This window comes from Callospermophilus lateralis, unplaced genomic scaffold, assembly GCF_048772815.1.
Source record: "Callospermophilus lateralis isolate mCalLat2 unplaced genomic scaffold, mCalLat2.hap1 Scaffold_43, whole genome shotgun sequence".
Classification (NCBI taxonomy): Eukaryota; Metazoa; Chordata; class Mammalia; order Rodentia; family Sciuridae; genus Callospermophilus; species Callospermophilus lateralis.
Window position 1 is genome coordinate 13,568,407 of NW_027514380.1, and position 18,896 is coordinate 13,587,302.

Here is an 18,896-nt window from a genome sequence, read left to right on the forward strand (position 1 = left end):
TTGTCTTCTGATTTTATTATCTATTTTATGCCTGTTTTTTAAATATTTCTGGATTTTTTTCCCTATCAAATTTGGTATTGGTGATATGAGTGATACCATTGGTAGCAATGAAATGAGTGACATAGACATTTATATCAACATTAACCTAATAATCAGCATCTTATCTGGGAAGTTAGTGGCTTTGAGGGTTAGCTGGTGTATTAAGTGGAGTAGCTCACTAATTTTTCTGTCCTTTTTTATATACGAGAATTTTAGCCCCTGGTGAGAAAGAGCATTTAGAATTTGAAGAAGATGAAGAAGAAGGTGGTGCTGGAGCAGGGTCTCCTGATTCTTTTCCTGCTAGAGTGCCTGGTGGGTACAAAAAATGTACATTATATAATTCAAGGTCAGGTGTTTGGGACTTACTTTTTTACTTGTTAGTGGCGGGTAAAACATCTCCAAGTTTGCCAATCTTAAGCAAATTATCACGGCCATTCTGTCAGTGGTAGCTATCGGTTTATTGTGAAAGTATCTTACTATTTGTGTCAGGGATCCTCAAAATATCCCATGTTTAGTGATTGGCTAGGAAGACCCACAGGACTCAGCATATAGCTGTACTCACAGTTGTATTCTGAGTCATTACAACAAGAAAACACAAGAACAAAATCAGCAAAAGGTAAAGGTACACAGGCAAATTCCAGAGGAAACCAAACTTCTAAGAGTCCTCTCCCAGCAGAGTCAAATATGTACTTGATTCTCTCAACATTCTTTCACACCTGTGAAATGAAAAATATTGTCTATTGGGGAAGCACTGTAGAGATTCAGTGCACAAGACACTTATTGGGGTTAGCATGAACCAAAACCACAGACTCCAGGAAGAAAGCAACTGTTCAGCACAAATCATATTGTTTGCATGGACCGTTTAGGCACAGTGATCTTCTTAACAGGGCACGATGGAAATCCTGCTGAAATCCAGGTTCCCAGATGCTAGCCATGGACCAACATTGTAAGTAGGCTTTCTAGAGTAACTGTTTGCTATGTTAATTATTTTCTTTATATATCTAGCTGTTCTTTAAATAATCATATATGATTGTGAAACCTGGACCTGGAGGAACATAAACTAAACAGTTGCCCTTAACAGGGAAATAAAGAACACATAGCAAGTCCTTTTTATTTGTGGAAGATCTTGACAAGGTTGTAAAATACCCTAGTCAAGCACCCTGAGTAAATTTTTTGCCTCTTCCACTTCTATACTTTCTTCTGTTCTTATACAGTGCACAGTTTTTACTTATGATGAACTAGTTTATTTTTGGAAGTGTAGAAATAACACTGTACTTTTGTGATGCATTTTTTAAAAGACTCTATGCTTTATGGTATAATTAAATATAATATATTTATCATCCAGAAAACTTCATAATTAAAGTCATATTCCAGTAATTTAAATACTCTTTGGTAGAAGACGTTTGAAATATAAACAGTATAGGCTTAGACAAACAAGATACCTAAGCTTTTGAGTCTAACATCTGCCAATCAGTAGTTAAGTGACTGTACTTAATTCTTTATAAAAGGAGATGTTGACAATGCCTAATTTGTAGGGTTACAGTGAAAATTAAGGCACCACATACAAAGTATTTGGCATGATACTTTTCATTTGCTGGTGTAGTGGTGGCTACTGTATTTTCATTATCACCTCTAAATGGTGCTAACAGTCCTACACCATAGGATTATTGGAAAAATTACAGTCACTATAAAATGTTATTGTTAGTGTTTCTTTGGTACAAGGTAAGTATTTCCAATCTGCTTATCCTTATGAAAAAAGATCTATATTTTACTTGTCATATTTGTAGGAAATTTCAAGATTGCTGAGATGATGAGGTAAATAAATTTGCTAAAATTTTTCTGTATTTTTTATTTCCTTTTCAAACCACATGCTATAATTGAAGTAGATTCCAGTTCTATAAATTTCTGGTTTGGTTATTTGTTCACTAGCTATACTTCTATAGCAAACAAGATCCTTGAAGCAGATGATGTAAGTCATGAAATGGACAGATTAAGGTCTTTATGGGGTTCAGGTTGCTGAGATGAAAAGAAACTCTGTAAATTAAGTCTATTTGCTATGAAAAATTAAGCCCAAAATAACCAGATTTTTGTATTCTGATATAGCATTTTGGTATTTTATTTCAGATATACAGAAAGCTCATTAAACCCTTCTATTCCCTGAATTATTTTCCTCAAAGTAAGAAAGAGTACATATAGTTCAATTGTCTATATTTGATTTGCGATGATATTTTCCATGGCCTGTGTCATTATAAAATTGAAAATGTCATTGAAGGACAATTTAACCTTTAACTTAATTGTACAATGGGAAAAAAATTGTTATACTGTGGACATCCAAGTTTTCAGTCGTGATAAGACTGTTGTGTCTACATTATCATGGCAGGGTGCTTCTAAGAATTATAACATTTTTATTACATTTATTTTATGTAATTTATATAATTGTAAGTTTGTTGTACTTTTTTTTTTTTTCGTACTGAGGATTTAACACAGGGTTACTTTACCAGTGAACCACATCCTCAGCCCTTTTTATTTTTTATTTTGAGACAGGATTTCACTTAGTTGCTGAGGGCCTCACTGAATTGCTGAGATTAGTCTTAAACTTGGGATCCTCCTGCCTCAGCCTCCCAAGTCACCTGGATTCCAGGCTTGTGCCATAGCATCTAGCTTATTGTGATCTTTTTAAAAAAAGATTTATTAAGGTGTCCCTTACTTATATAAAAGGCATCTCTTTTAGTGTGCAGCTTTATGAGTTTTGACAAACACACATGCTAAACACTACTACTGTTAAGCTAATGAGATGAAGTATAATATATAAATATGGTATGACCAAAAGTAGTTTATTCCCATTTAAAAATAAAAATGGATTTTTATCCAACCTTTCTTGAAAAGAATAAAAAATTGTTAAACCTTTCTTTGACATTAATATCATTTTCAAAGCCTTCAATTCTCATAAGACAAACAGTAACTTTTGTGTACTGCTTTAAACACTAACTGGCTTAAGTCCAAATAGTAGTTTAATTTTCTTAAGGTAATCTCAGGAGATTTTATTTAAATAGAGGATATAAATTTATAACTTATCATTTATTACCTGAAAATTTATTTATTATGTTGAATATTAAAGCTTCTTAATGATAAACCAAAGTAATACAAATTTAAAAAAAAATAGCTGGCCAGGATTACATGCTTATAATCCTAGCTACTTGAGAAATTGAGGCAGGAGGATTGCAAGTTTGAGACCAGTGGGGACAACTTAGAGAGACTTTGTCTCAAAATAGAAAGAACTACGGATGTAGTTCAGTGGTAGGGCACTTGCCTCACCTGTGTGAAGTCCTACATTCATTTCCTAGTACCACATGCACAAATAGCCATGACACAATTTTAGACAAAATTTAAAAAAACATTTCTGAGTGACCTAAACATAAGCCTAGCAATCTCAACATTATTCTATATTTGTATTGGTTATTCATCTTTTATATAGTCTTAGATATGTACAAAAAAATGTTTTTTTGAAACTCAAAATGAAGAGTGAATCTTACTTCTTTAATATCAAACCTGTACTTGTTTCTTTCCTGCATAAATATTCAATTCTGAGTTGAACTTGAGAGTTAAGCAAATATGGATTTCATTTTCAGCTAAAGTGCAGTTTTTTTCTTACCCATGCATATAGGAAGTTGAAAACTGCAACAAAATATTCATTGCTGTTCCATGAATATTAAGGCATCCTTATTTCACAGAATTTCAGAATATATCTAGGGTTAAGCAGTAAATACCACCAAAGTGTGCAGTTAGACTCTGGCTCTCCAAGCACTTCCTTTCTCTCAAAGTCTCAAATTCTTAGACTGAGCCGAACAGTCAGAGCCAGAGTCCCTCATCCAGTCATGTACTTATGTTGAAAGGAAGGAAAAATACCATTCAATGTTATCTGGTAGTTCTCCTAGCTGTTTTTCAATAGTTTTAAGGCTTGTTAATATTCTATTACTCTCAAGCAGTTTTGGAAACATTTTAAGATTTCTTTTTTATAATTTGTTTCTTGTTTGTTTGTAGTACTGGGGATTGAAGTTGGGGGTGCTCTACCACCTAGCTACATCCCCAGCTCTTTGATTTATTTTTTTAGTTTGAAATCAGGGTTTTGCTAAGTTGCCCAGCTGGCCTCTCCTGCCTTAACTTGCCAAGTTGCTGGGATTACAGGAATGCACCACTATGCCTGGCTCAGTTTTTTTTTTTTTTAAATCCATGAATCTTGTCACTTGAAGTCAAAAAAAGTTTTCTCCAGAGCTTTGAAGAAATTGGTTCATAGGAAATGTCTATTGAGTAGACTCTTCATCAAGGCTCTAAGCAACATCTGGCCTGCTTTTTCTTGAAAGTGCTCTGGCCACTCAAATTTTTAACCCAGCACCTGTAGTAACTCTTCCTTGCATGCTAAATAGCATCTGTGTATGAAGCATATACCCACTGATTCATCGTAGGTTTTGTGAGAGTATTTATTATTTTTTTCCAGATATGATGGTGACACTTAAAAATTCAGCCATTATCCAAATCACATATTTCTGAACACAGAAAAATACATATTTCTAGTACCAGTCAATAAAGAAAATAAAAATAAGAATATACTCATATAACCTATATACAAACAACTTTAATCAGGTATAATTTTTGACAGACTTAGAAATATTATTATTTGAAGCTAATGACCCCTAAGATTTTTATCAAACTTTTAATGTAATTTCAAAGTGAACAAACTTCTTATGATTTTACTCTATTTTGAAAGGTTGGAGCAGTTCCTCAACTACTACTCAGTTACCACCCAAAAGAAATTGTGCATGTGTTTTCATATTTTCACACAATTTTTATGTGTGTACAAATTGCAGATGTGCAGTACAAATTGCAAAATTTTTCTCTTACTAGATTTTTAAGACCCATTTCATGTTTTGTGCCATCTACAAAATGTTACGACCAAATAATGATTTGACAGTACCATTATTTTAAATTATGTTAAAATTACCCCAAAATAATAGAAAATATTATTTTATATATATCCTTTTTATTGCATTTTAAAATTACAAAGAAATGTGCACTTTAAAAAAGTGTGTGACAGACTTTGAATTGGTAGTATCAGACATCTGAATTTAATTACAAGTATGATAAATCTAAAACAAAAAAGACATATATAATCACATACATATGATAATGCTTAGTTTACATTTTAGATATCAGGTACATCTCTGTCCTAAAAGTATGGGCAAAAATTTTGTACTTTTTATTTATGACATTTAATTCACCAAACACCAAGGCAAAATGAAGACTGACTCACCTCTTATTGAAGTAAATGCCTGTGAAAAACATTTGTACAATATTATGTAAAAACCCGAGCAAATGAAATTATTCAATAAGCAAACTCAAATCAGTGTTTTAAAAAATATAATATTTGGTAATTTTCCTCTTTTAATGTTCTGACCTAGACAATAATGTACTATTTTGGAACAAAGACTGTCATGCCATTTTCAATTTTGGACTAGAAATTGTCCTTATGGTGTGATATGAGATATAAACAATAGCAATTTTTAAAAAGAAAAAATAAAAAGTTGAAAGAAAAAAATGATTTCCCCTTCTGCATGTGAGGACAGGGTCTTAAGAATCCCACTGACCTTCATATCCATGTCACTCCAGACTCATCCTCAGGCTGGTGGTCCTTTCATTGTCTGATTCTCCATGATCTCTACTGCTACAGAGAGATTATTGAATGTGAGGCCATCCTACTTGATACTCAGACCTTCATTTTTCTCAGCATCCTCTTGGAACAAAAAAGTTGCGGGCAGGGGGTGGGGGGCTTCAGATGCTCTCCCATTGTTTTTCTATACCTTTTGCAGGTAGAGTGGTGCTTCATTGCTTGGTCTGTATCAGTGCTGTGGGATGCCCAGCAGAGGCAGAGGCCTTACTTGCCCAATTCCCTTTTCTCTCCACAGTGGAAGTGGCTGTAACATTCTTGGCTAGGTCAGACGCTTTTACACAGTTTTTAAAACATTCTTGAGTGAACTTGTCTGTGTTTAACAAACAGCCATTTGGGGGATCCATAGCTACCTTCATAAATTGTTTTCCACAGATGAAGCACAATGAAATAGAGCAACTTGAGTTTTTACCCAAGTACTACCTGTTAATAAATAGTTTCCATCAACAAGATGGACTTTTTGGTTTCCCCTATTACAGTAGTGTGGTGAAATGGTTCCAAACCTTCTAATTCATTGTCATTACTTTATCAGAGTTGTCTTTAGGTTTAGGCTTAGAATCTTCCTCTCACAGAAAATCACACAGAATTGAGTAATTCCTTCCAACTCTTTTTGACACCAGTGAGAGCATGCTTGCTCTGGTTGGTGCATAAGAGGTGGTTGGGGCAGATAAGTCAGAAAAAGACGTGCTTTCTGTGTTCAGTACAACTTGGGGCTCACCAGCTAACAATGGCTTCCTTTGTCTTGCAGTAAAAACTGAAAGTGGAATTAACCAAATGAACACAGTCCTGCTGCTCACTGCTATTTGAGTGTTAAAGACCTATCATATTGCTTTCTGGGCTACTCAGTCTCTGTCCATTCCTGTGAATGTGCATTGCCCAGTGTACAAAGTTCAAATGTTACTCTTTTTTAATCACTCCCTTACTTGGAGTTCTTAGTGACAGCTCAATAACATCCCTGGGATGTTATTGAAAACTTGGTTTGGACAGCTGTAGCCATTTAGAGTTTTCCATATTTAAAAGTATAAGGCATAAATAGTGGCCTCACAAAAATGTCTATATTCTAATCCTGGGAACCTGTGACTGTTATGTTACATGGCAAAACGAACTTTTGCAGAAGCTTGAGATGGGGAGGTTCTCCTGCAGTTCCTTTTAAGGCTTTAGGGACAATTAAAAAAAGATGTTAAAATGGGACATGATGGTTAAAAGCATGGACTCTGTAGCCAAACTACTGTGTGATTATGGATAATTTGTTTTTCTATGCCTCACTTTTCACCTCTGAAAAATAGAACTAAACCATTGTTGTGAGGATTTGATGAGAGGATTAGGACAGTACGTGGCACATCACAAACACTCACAAGTGTTAGCTATTTCTTATTTACATAGCAATTCCATGTGGAAGAACATTTCTTCTGATCTTTGCTCTAGATCTGAGAGCAGATGATCTAGCTGGAATAGCACAGTTTACGCTGGATTATGTGTAGTGATTTCTTTCTTATCCTTGTTAGTCTTCAGATTTTATGAATGTACTTGACTTGTTCTCATATTACACTATGAAATTGGATATGTTAATTCTTCACTTAGAAATCTTCCTTTTAATGCATTGGCTCAATTTACAACTATCATGGTTTTATATTTGATGCAAAAACATGCACCCTTTTTCATCTAACCTGGGAGCTATAGATGGTATTATTTTAGTATTTGATCTTCTTTTATGTTTATTATTTCTTCACTCATTGATATAGATTCTCTAGCCATTTGTTTACTAGAGCATGATAACCTCTAGAACTGGAAATTCAGTCATTCATTCAATAAAATATTTCTTCAACAAAGATCTGTTTATTCCTTGTGCATACTACAAAAGGAACAATTCCCACACCTTTCAGGATCCTTATTGTGTAGTCAGCAAGACAGAGCCAAAAGCACATGATTATGATTAGAGATGTGCACCAATGTCATTGGTTGGCAAAAAGAAGGGCTGAGGGAGTTCAATAAATCTAGCCAGATTTAGGATTCACTGACTATGTAGGAGTTGACCATGCAGAGAGAGAGCACATCATAGACCATTCTGAAACACCTTAAATAGGCACCTTTCTATGTAATCTATGATCTTAATTACATTCAGCTTCCTTCATCATGGAGCACAATGTTTGACATTCTACCTTGAATTAAACAAGACATTCAGACTTGCAATCACTGCCTCCATATTAAATTATTCAAAGCATAATGATTACATTAAACCTTACTGTGTAGTCTCAGGCAAAAAGATTGTTGGTAACGAATGTAGCATCAGCCCTACCACTTCAACTGAAAGATCTAGATGATGACAAATTATAAAATTGACTCACCCCAAAGTAACAACAAGTTTAATATCAACTTGGAAAAAAATAATCTTAACATCAAAAAGACTTTGAAAGTTGTAAAGCAATCGTCTTTTGACTGTCAAAAAAAGGATAGTAAAGAGGTAAGACATAAAAGAGGTAACATTCTTGGGGGTTTTGGGGGGTGGGGTAGGGTGGGTTCTTTTTTTGTCTTTTTTGGAACTAGGGGTCAAATCCAGGATTTTGCAAATGCAAGGCAGACACTTTGCCACTCAGCTACATCCCAACCCAACATTCTTAATATATAAAGAAAAATTTTAATTGTAATAACCAAAGCAGAATACAGGAGAGGAACAGACAACATGAGCGAATGTGCGTGCGTGCACACACACACACACACACACACACACACACACACACACACATTTAAAAATACCTGTTAAACATATAAAAAGATACTCAACTTTATTTTTAATAAAAAACCTAAATTAAAGCTACTGTTGGTGAGTCTTAGGGGAAATAGGTATTTATTAATCACTGGTGGAAATAGAAAAATGGTACAGTTCCTTTGGAGGGAAATTGAGCATTCTCTAACAACATATAAGTACATATTTTTTCATTAGCAATCCCATTCCTGAGTGGGATTTTACTCTGAAGATGCACCCGCAAAATACAGGAAAAAGAGGGGGAAACACTTGCATATATACCAGATTCTCTGTTGGGGTGTTTTTTATAATGATAAAAAGTTAGAAATAATGTAACTGCCATATGAAGATTGACTGAATAAACTATGATACATAGGATGCTGTAGAAAATAATTCAGAAAATCTTCATGAACTAATGAGTGATTTTTCAAAATATATTATTAGCAGAATTTATCAAGGTAGTTCACATTAGCAGATTAAGGGGAAAGATTTCATAATGTTGTCAATAATGCAGAAAAAGTTCTCAGTTAAGTTTGAAATACAGCCTTGATTTTAAACAATTCTTGGCAAAGAACAGAAAAACATCCTTAACTTGATAAAACATGGCTACATGACATTTACAGCCCAAAATCATTTAATGATGAATTTGAACAAAACAAGAGTGTCTATTACTTCTTTTCATCAGAATTGTTTTGGAAGCCCTAGCTACTGCACTAGGATAAGAAAAATGAAATATAAAAGGGGGGATGTTCTTTATTTGCATATTTATGAATATATAGAGAATTTGCAAAAAAAAAACCTATTCATAACTCATTAATAAGATAATGCGGTTTCTGGATATAAAATCTATACAGACAAATCAATTCTATCTCAAACAAGTAATAGTTGCTTAGAAAATGAACTATTATAATATTTATAGTAGTATTAAATAATATCAAGGACCTTATTATAAATTCAACAAAAGAAATATAAGAATTTTATGTAGAAAATAAACCTTTGTTGAAAGAAAGAAAAGAATATCAAAAGGAAAAGGAAACTGGAGTAATCTTGAAATTAGGGAAAAAGATGGAAGAGTGACTTAATAATTTTTATGTTTGGTGAGATGTTTAATTGTACGTTCTCTTTTACTTTTTTCATTTCTCTTGATTGAATTGTTTATGAGAATGCATTTTATAAAAACAGTGAAGTCATTATTCTTTTTTTATCATTTGTTCATAATAGTTATTCTTGACATTAGATTCATTTGGACTAATTATAAATGCATGGAATATAATTTGCTCCAATTCAGTCCCTTCACCCTCCCCATCCTCCCTCCCACTGTTCCCTTTGATTCACTTTACTGATCTATTTATTTACATTTTTAAGAATTAGTATCTTATGGATATTCAAAATGATGAGTTTCATTATAGTATATTCACATATGTGCATTGGAAAGTTAGTTTGGGTTCATTCTACAGTTTTTCCCTACCCACTCCCCATTCCCTTCTTTTTCTTTTATTGATTTTATTTTTTTTAATACACGACAATGGAGTGTATTACAATTCTTATTACACATACAGAGCACAATTTTTTATATCTTTGTATAAAGCACATTCACGCCAATTCACGTTATACATGTACTTGGGGTTTTTTTTTGCATTACAATTCTTATTACACATATATACCACAATTTTTCATATCTCTGTTTGTATATATAGTAGGTTGACAGCCAATTTGTGTCTTCAGACATGTACTTTGGATAATGATGTCCATCACATTCATTCCACATTCATTAGGAGGCTAATCCCCTGCCTCCTCCCTCTCCCTCACTCCCCTCTTCCCTATCTAGAATCCATCTATTCATCCCATGTTCCTCCTCCCTACGCTATTATGAGTCAGCCTCCTTATATCAGAGAAAACATTTGGCATTTGTTTTGGGGGGATTGGCTAACTTCACTTAGCATTATCTTCTCCAATCCCATCCATTTACCTGCAAATGCCATGATTTTATTCTCTTTTGAAAAAGTTCATTGTGTATATATGCCACATTTTTAAAAATCCATTCATCCACTGAAGGGCATGTAGGTTGGCTCCACATTTTAGCTATTGTGAACTGTGCTGCTATAAACATTGATGTGGCTGTGTCCCTGTAGTATGTTGTTTTTAAGTCCTTTGAGTATAGTCCAAGGAGAGCAATAGCTCAGTCAAATGGTGGTTCCATTCCCAGATTTCCGAAGAATCTTCATACTGCTTTCCAGATTGGCTACACCAATTTGCAGTCCCACCAGCAATGTATGAGTATGCCTTTTTCCCCACATCCTTTCAACACTTATTGTTGCTTGTCTTCATAATAGCTGCCATTCTGATTAGAGTTGTATCTTAGTTTTGATTTGCATTTCTCTGATTGCTAGAGATGTTGAAAATTTTTTCATATATTTGTTGATTGATTGTATATCCTCTTCTGAGAAGTGTTTGTTCAAGTCCTTGGCTCATTTTTTGATTGGATTACTTGTTTTTTCAGTGCTTAGCTTTTTGAGTTCTTTATATACCCTAGAGATTAGTGCTCTATCTGATGTGTGAGGGGTAAAGATTTTCTCCTAGGATGTAGGCTCTCTGTTCACCTCACGGATTGTTTCTTTTGCTGAGAAAAAACTTTTTATTTTGAATCCATCCCATTTATTGATTTCTGGTTTTAATTCTTGTGCCATAGGAGTCTTATTAAGGAAGTTGGGGCCTAACCCATATGATAAAGATTAGGGCCTACCTTTTTTTTCTGATAGACACAGAGTCTCTGGCTTAATTCCTAGGTCCTTGATCCATTTTAAGTTAAGTTTTGTGCATGGTGAGAGTTATGAGTTTAATTTCATTTTGTTGCATATGGATTTCCAGTTTTCCCAGCACCATTTGTTGAAAATGCTATCTTTTCTCCAGTGCATGTTTTTGGCACCTTTGTCTAAAATAAGATGATTGTAATTTTGTGGGTTAGTCTCTGTGTCCTCTATTCTGTACCATTGGTCTACCAGTTTATTTTAGAGCCAATACCATGCTATTTTTGTTACTATTGCTCTGTAGTATAGTTTAAGGTCTCAAATAGTGATACTCCCTGCTTCACTCTTCTTGCTAAGAATTTCTTTAGCTATTCTTGGTCTCTTATTTTTCCAGATGAATTTCTTGATTGCTTTTTCTATTTTTATGAAGAATGCCATTGAGATTTTGATTGGAATTGCATTAAATCTATATAGTGCTTTCGGTAGTATGGTAGATCTTCGGTATGGTAGTATGGTAGTACGGTAGTATGGTAGATCTTCGGTAGCAAGGTAGATCTTTTCAGAAATAGTAAATGAATTCAGCAAAGGAGCAGGATATAAATCAACACCCATAAATCAAAGGCATTTCTGTATATCAGTGACAAAGCCTCTGAGAAGGAAATGAGGAAAACTGCCCCATTTACAGTAACCTCAAAAAAAATATAAGATACTTGAGAATCAATGAAAGAAGTCAAAGATCTATACAATGAACTGTTTAGAACTGTTTAGAACCCTAAACAGAGAAATCAAAGAAGATCTTAGAAGATGGAAAGATCTACACATTCCCTTCTTAAAAGGAGAAAGGGAGGAGGAGGGAGGGAGAGGGGGAAGGTGGGCAGGGTCAGATCAGAATATGATAGCCCAAAGGGTGGGGTTTTGGCCTGCTGAGAACTTCTAACTGAAGGAGATTGGAATCCTGAAAGCAACCTCAGCAGCAAAGCCTCTGGCCTCCTCCTGCCTTCCTGTCCTTCACCCTTCTCTCCCAAAGCCTTCTCTCATAAAACCTAGAAAGCTCTCTCTCTCTCTCTCTCTCTCTCTCTCTCTCTCTCTCTCTCCCTCCCTCTCTCTCCCCTACCCTCCCTGCTATTCCCTTCCTGTCCCCTTACCCTCCCTTAAAAACCCTCGTTCCAGACAGGACCTGCCTTAGGTACAGAAGGAAAGAAGGCTATACAGAGAGGCCAAGAAGACTCTGACCAGACAGGGCTTGCTAGGACCCTGGCAGCGTTTTACCATTAGCTGACACCCCCTTTCCAGTCATTTCTACATGGCCATCCATTCTTCATGGAACATAAACATAAAAACAGGAGTTTTCCCTGGATCTGTAGGTCTTTATTTCTGAAGGCTTTTAGGTCAAATAAAGTTCTATTAAATAAATGTTATGATTTTTAAAATGTAAAGATATATACTAGTTCATAAATTAGAAGAAGTAATTTATAAAGATAGACTCTTTCTGAAACTCATCTGAATTTTTATTTGAGTTCCTGGACCTTTTATACAGCTATAGAATTAAGATACTGTATTAGTGATAAGAGGATAAACAGTCCGGTAAGACAGAAAACTCAGAAAGTGATTGCCACATGATTTATGATTGAGGTGGGACTGCAGATCAGTGGTGGAAGATGTCAGTCTTTTTAATGAGTAGTGCTGAGACAATTGAGTATTTATGTGAAATTGAATGAAATTAAAGCTCCTACTATACACCATAGACAATAATTCTGTGTGACATATAGAATTAAGTGTGAATGGCAAAACAATAAAATGCTTTCAAGATAATACCTTTAAGATTTTGGAGTGGGGTAAGTTTTCTTAAATATAACATAAAAAGCACTGATTGTAAAGGAAGATATTAAGAAATTTGATATTACTAACAGTAAGTATTTATCATAATCAGAAGACACCATGGCAGACAAAAGTCATTCTTAACATTCAAATCTAATACTTGGTGTTAGAAGTTAGCAACGGTTGCTATCTTTTGGAAGAGTGAATTGGATTGGGTGTGGGGAAGGACACTCCCAGGAGGCTGATCATATCTTTCCTAGATCTGATGCTAGTTATACAGGTGTATTCACTTTGTGAAAGTTCAGCAAACTGTGCTAACAATTTGTACATTTTAAAATGTATATGCTCTACTTCAACAAAAAGTCTTTATAAAAGAAAACTACTAAGAAGCTATTTGTAAAACATTTGTCCAGCAAAATAATAGAGACCTCCTACAGCTCAATAATATAGACATCTCAATAAAAAATCGAGCAAAATATTTGAACACACTTCAGAAAAGAGGAAATCATTTATTTGATTTATTCGAAAAGGTGCTCAACCTTATTAATCTTCAGAGGAATGCAAATTAAAATGATTGATCTCTTTATACCAAAATTGGCTAACATGAAGAATCTGAGAAAACAGTACCTAGTGAGGATGTGGAGCAATGGGAACACTACTGCACTTGGGCTAGGAATAAAAGTTGGCACAACCACCTTAGGAAATGGATTGTCATTACATAGTAGGTATGGAGGTAACATGCCAGGTGACTTAGTGATTCCTCTGTTTCAGAAATGGGTGCTTATGGGCACCAGAAGATGTTCAGAAGAGTATTTATAATAGCCTTGTTAACTATATCCAAACACTTGAAGTAATTCAAATATCTATCAACACAAGAATTTGTACATAAACTGTAGCATATTTATACAGCCATGTACTACATAATAGAATGAACTTTTCTGCAGAAAAATTCATATATGATATACATACATGTGAATATGTATGTATATAAATAGAAATGTATACATATTCACATTTTTCATAAAATTTCAGAGGTGTTTCTTAGCTCTCAGAAGTTCATCCCAGATGTCCAGGTACAAGCCCCTCTTCTAAAAGTACCCTCATTTGTCAATCAAAGAAGATGCATAAAAGGTATTATGTATATATTTAATGATATCAGCCTGAGCCCATTTAGGTTTGTTAATGCAACAGTGGAATGCAGCCTCCAGGCCTTCCCATTTTTGCTTTTGTCTGTATTGTCTTCATATTTGTTTAAATTAGAAAGTAATACATTTTTAACAGCATTGTTGAGGTATAATGTGTATATCATAACATTTCCCTTCTGTAAGAATAAAATTCATTGATTTTTGACACCTCTATAGAGTTCTGCATCTGTCATCACTATACAAGTTCAGAACATTCCCATCACCTCCCCAAATTTCCTCAAGCTACATTTGCCATCAATCAAATGTGTATTTTCCAATATAGTGTGTTGATTGCTTCATGTATTTCAAATAACTCATCATTAAAAGTAGCATAACACATTGATGAATAGAAACTTGAAAAACATCAACCAAAATATTTTGTTAAATGTATTTTGAGGTTCTGTATACATACTTGATTCAAATCAGCTTATTTGCATCTGTTCTCTATTGGTAGTTTCAAAAAAGGGAACATACTGAACAGTTGATTTCTTCCTTCATATGTTCTTGGTGGGTGAATGTTGTCATGTTGTTCTGGGTGGGTTTTTAGTTTTAAAAATTTTAGTTGGTTTTGGGAAAAATGTTCAGTTATACAAATGACCCTTTTATATGGCAGTCTGTATAGTACTAATTTCTGAGAATAAATCATACAAAATAGAATGAAGAATAGAAGTTAGACTATATAGTTATATTAAAACATAAATATCAAATTGTAAATTATTCTTTATTAGGAGTAACTAAAGGAAAGAATGTATTGATCAACTCTGATATTAAATGTCTCAGACTTTAGAACAGAATAACAAGTATTTTAAAAGCTTTTCTTGTCTTTGTTCTACCACTTCATATTAAGATGCTGAGTATAATATAGAAGTACATATGGAATATAAATATTATGTGAGCATATTATACTATTATGTATAATTGGGCTTCCTCAAGTGATGTTTTTAACAAACTTTTATTATACATACTATACACTATTGTTATAGAAATTATTATTTCTGCGTAAAGGTGATTGTATGGTTGGGAAATGCAGATATATTATGTGTAAAATTAAATATTTTTCTAAAAAAGTATAAATCAGATGTTCATGAATTTTGGAAATAAAAATACATAATGCCTAGCTAGTTCTTAAGAGGTAGGCTATATCTTCTGTTTGTCAAAGTATTTACTCTGAATTATTGGTGGAGCTAACTTTTATTGAGGTTTCTCTGTTGCCAGGTACTTTATTACCAAGGTTGCCATCAGAACCGGGAATGACATTACTCACTATCAGGATTGAGAAAATTGGTCTGAAAGACGCTGGACAGTGCATCGATCCCTATATTACAGTTAGTGTAAAGGGTAAATAACTGGCAAATTGCATTATGTTTTTTCTCATATGGGACAAAGTTTTTGACAGGGGATGGTCTTGTATATGTGACAACTTACTTTAATGCATTCTATAATGAGTCAAAATCCTAGAAGAGATCATAACAGAACACAGTTCTGAAAGACTTACAAAATATATTTCCTACTTGCTTTTGAGTTTGTATAGATTTTTGCTCTTCAGATTCCATCTAACGTGCGGACTAAACATACACATTGTCCTTAACAGCAGCTACAGCCTTCAGGATGTAGATTAACAATAGCACTCCTCACCTTCCATGGGTGTGTAGTTTTCTACACAAAGCTCCATGTCCTGTTTTCCCATCTCTTCTGCTTCAGCCCCTCTTCTTCCTGTGCTACTGAGGTATCTACATAGGTGAGTCCTACAGAGGCAGATGAAAATCAGGGGACAGGGAAGTAGGGTGCGTCCATAACATCCATGCCCTGAAAGCAATCCTGTGAGATGATGATGTGATTAAGGAATAAATTATACCATTTTACAGAAATATCTATAGTTAGTACAAATGGCTTATTTTAATCTGTAGTTTTGCACCAAAGGAACAGATCGGTGCTGAAATTAAATGGAGGAACTTTTATCAATTGCAGAAATAAAGTCAGATCCATGGGTTCATTAGTGCTAATTAAAAGAAAAATATGACCACAAAGAAAAAGATTTATTTAAAGAACATAATCCACAGCACTAATACTGGTACACTTTTAAATTCCGATGTTACCAGTTATCAAATATATAGTGTACTGGAAAATATTTACATTGTTTGATAGACCATTTGTAAAACTGCATACTCATTCAGAAAGTATACTTAAAACACAAAAATATTTAATGATGTTGTAAATGTTAAGTTACCATTGCATATTTTAAACTGAAATATTTTTATGTAAATATTTTTAATTATTAAATGTACTAAATTGTTTTTTAGCTTTTGAGATACATAAATGAATAACACATAAACACTGAGGAGTTATTAAATGAGTCCATGTTGAATTTGATTAAACTGAGATTTTAAAACCCAGAAAATTAAAACTATATATAACGTACCATCTGGTTGTTGTAAATTCAGGGTATGTTGTAAACAGTATAACCAGAATTTAGATAATATATATGAAAAATTATTCACTAACAAAAGGGTTTTTGTTGGCTGTTCTCATCCATTTTTGGTTCTTAACAGGGAAATTATGATAAGGTTAGGTTTAAAGGCTTTTCTAAATAAGCCATATACTTGATCAAAGTTAGAAATTGGTGGCAGAGCTCCATTGTGGCAAATTATATACTCCAGATTTTTTTTTTTTTTTTTTGCATAGAAAAATATAGTGGGCTGTTCCCTAAGGAAAACATGTTTCTTCTTTTTACCACTTCACTATGAAGATCAAGTTTTGTCCACTTGGCCATGTAAAGGCTTCCTTGTCCCCTTCATGAGGTCTCTTATCCAGTCTATATTCATTTCTCTCCACATACCCCATGAACTTCAACAACTCTCACATACTTGCTCACACCAAATAGGAATCTCTTAGCATGAGAATCTCCTCTCAGCTCTTTCCATGCCTCTTTAGGAACTGTAACCTTTGCAGTTTCTAGATTTTTCGTCTGTATATGTGAATGCTCATAAGCAGAAACTTATTTGTTTCTCCAGATCTGAATGGCATAGATTTCACTCCCGTGCAAGATAGTCCTGTGGCTTCAAGAAGATACATATGTTCATTTTAATGTGGCCATTGAGCTCCAGAAGCATATTGAAAAATTAACCAAAGGTTTGTAATTATCAGTTACTTACTTCTTAAGGACTTCTTAAGGACAGTACTTATCTGGGTTTGTGTTGATAGTGTACTTAACACAAGATCTTATGTCACATAGTTATGAATATTGACTTAAAGAAATTCAAATCAACATTTTTTTTATAAAATATGAGAATTAGCAGTTGCATTATCTAGTTGTGTATTAATGTGGTTAAATATTATTTGACAGGGAAGTTTTTCTCATAATACAGAGTTAAGGAAGCAGGTTCTCTAATAATTACCTTAAGTCCTTTTAGGAACCTAATGATTACTTTCTAACAGTTATAAGATGCATTGGATAAAAAGATACTATAACTGGCAGTTAGTTTGTAAGAATATGGAAAGGACAATCTGGGCATGGTAGTTTCAGGAGGGAGAGAAATAAAATATCAAAGGAACTCTTTTAAATTTCTATTCTATCTAATATAGGTGCTTATTGAAACCATTTCTACAGGTACTGCTGATACTTAAGTAACTTCTGTTTTTCTTGTGGTATTTAATATTTTATATTCTTTGGTTATGATTCTACCTGTGTACATAACTTACATTCTTGCTATACACTTTTGTTGTACTGTGTAGAATTAAATGATATGGAGAAATGTCACTCAGACATGGTAGAAGAGCTTGGAGTGACAGCCACAGTGAGTTATCAACAGTTGTGTCATCAGACTGTTTGACACGTTACTTTGTAAAATCATAGGCTTCTGGTGACACATAAGAAATGTGTGGTCTCTGGCTTATGTGGTTTGTTTTAATTCCTTAGGTGCAGCTATCTTCTTTGAATTCAAACACTACAAGCCTAAAAAAAGGTTTACCAGCACTAAGTGTTTTGCTTTCATGGAGATGGATGAGATTAAACCTGGGCCAATTGTAATAGAACTGTAAGTGATATACATATAGGATTCATATTGTTCTAACGGTTACTAGTTCATGTTTCTTCTTAGTCCCTCTTATCTAGAATGTAACATTGGAGTAAATCAATCATCAATGTATTTTAAACAATCATCTTTTTATTGTGGTTACAGATACAAGAAACCCACTGACTTTAAAAGAAAGAAATTGCAGTTATTGACCAAGAAACCACTTTATCTTCATCTACATCAAACTTTGCACAAGGAATGATTCTGACATGAGTAATGTGGAATTTCTGTGAATTTTACCACTCAGTAGAAACCATCATAGCTCTGGGTAGCATATTCATCCTTCAGGAGGCAGGAAGTGAGCCGTACCTATAGGCCAGTGAGTCCATTGCGAAGCTGTACCACAGAACTAAAGTCCAGCACCTCATTGTTATGACTCCTTTGGATACAAGGTTTATTGTAGATTTTGAAACATGTTTTTACTTTTCTATTAATTGTGCAATTAATAGTCTTTTTCCTAATTTACCACTGTTCCTACCCTGCTTCCTGGAACAATACTGCTGTGGTAGGTATGCTCATCTTCAAACTTTAAAATACAGCAATAAGAATGTGCTAGAGTTTACACATTTG

At 34.0% G+C, this 18,896-nt stretch overlaps 1 pseudogene; it reads left to right on the forward strand.

Annotated features, from left to right (window-relative positions):
• The window catches only part of LOC143389090 (axin interactor, dorsalization-associated protein-like), a 58,923-nt pseudogene extending 40,276 nt beyond the window's left edge, over positions 1–18,647 (forward strand).
• The last annotated feature ends 249 nt before the right edge of the window (positions 18,648–18,896 follow it).